Consider the following 1,217-nt stretch of genomic DNA (forward strand, 5'->3'; position numbering starts at 1 on the left):
AGTGTAGGGGTCAGGCTTGCAGGGTATACCCTTTGGTTGGTTGATGATGCATGGAGGGGATTGTAACCATGGCAATGATACAATGTATGATAGAATTAATGTAAAACTAATGTTCTCCCATGTAAACCTATCATATCATTCACAATAAAACACTCAAAAAAAAAAAAAATCAGTTTTATCTGTTTATCACTAACTTTCCCAAAGACCCTACCAGTAGACTTAGAGTTTACCTCACAGTTTACCTTACATGGTCACCTCTAACTACAAGGGAAGTAAATGTTGTTAACTGAACGCAGTTGTCTGAACAAAACCTAGTAACAAGTCAAGGGAGTCCAAGGGCTGACTGGTATGGTACTGTAGGATAAGCACTGGGCTGCTAACTACAAGGTCAGAGGTTCAAACCCACCAGTCACTCCTCGGAAACCCTATACATGATTGTTGAGTCGGAACTGACTTTGAAAGCACTAAACAACAGGAGGAATGATTGGATAGGCAACAAGCAATGTATTTCATTATGACGAGATAAGGTATTTAGAAACAGAGCACTCTTCCTCCAGCCCTGTCTAGAGAGAAGATGCCAACCAGACCAGATGACATGAATTGAATGGAGAAGCATTCATAGATTCTGGAATCTGCCTTAAGATACCTAACCCCAGTCTCCCCAGAAAACCTACTAATAATCTTTTGACTACACATATAAACTTTGCTGCAGTGGCAGAGAATGAACTGGTCAGTCAATAGTTTTGTTCTGACAAGTATATTTTTAATGGTAAATGAACTAGCCTACCACTTGAGGATTTAAGTTTTCTCAGTCAACCCCTAAGAATTGCGGAACAACAGCAGCAGCATAATTCTAGGTAACTACATATTTATTTTGGCCAGGGAACACTATCTTATCATGCAAATTTGATGATGAGCTGATACTTTCTTTTTGTCTACTTTAGTGACTCTCTTGTTGTTGTTGTTAAGTACCGTTGAGTCAGTTCTGACTTATAGTGACCCTACGTACAACAAAACGTAACATTGCCCAGTCTTGGGCCATACTCACAATTGCTGCCATGCCCAAGCTCACTGTTGCTGCCACTGTGCCAGTCCATTTCAGTGGGGGGTCTCCCTCTTTTTCTCTGTCCCTCCCTCCATTTTACCAATCATGACATCCTTCTCCAGGGACTGGACCCTCCTGACAATATGACAAAACTATGAGAGACGAAGTCTGG

This window comes from Chrysochloris asiatica, unplaced genomic scaffold (genome assembly GCF_000296735.1).
Source record: "Chrysochloris asiatica unplaced genomic scaffold, ChrAsi1.0 scaffold00010, whole genome shotgun sequence".
Classification (NCBI taxonomy): Eukaryota; Metazoa; Chordata; class Mammalia; order Afrosoricida; family Chrysochloridae; genus Chrysochloris; species Chrysochloris asiatica.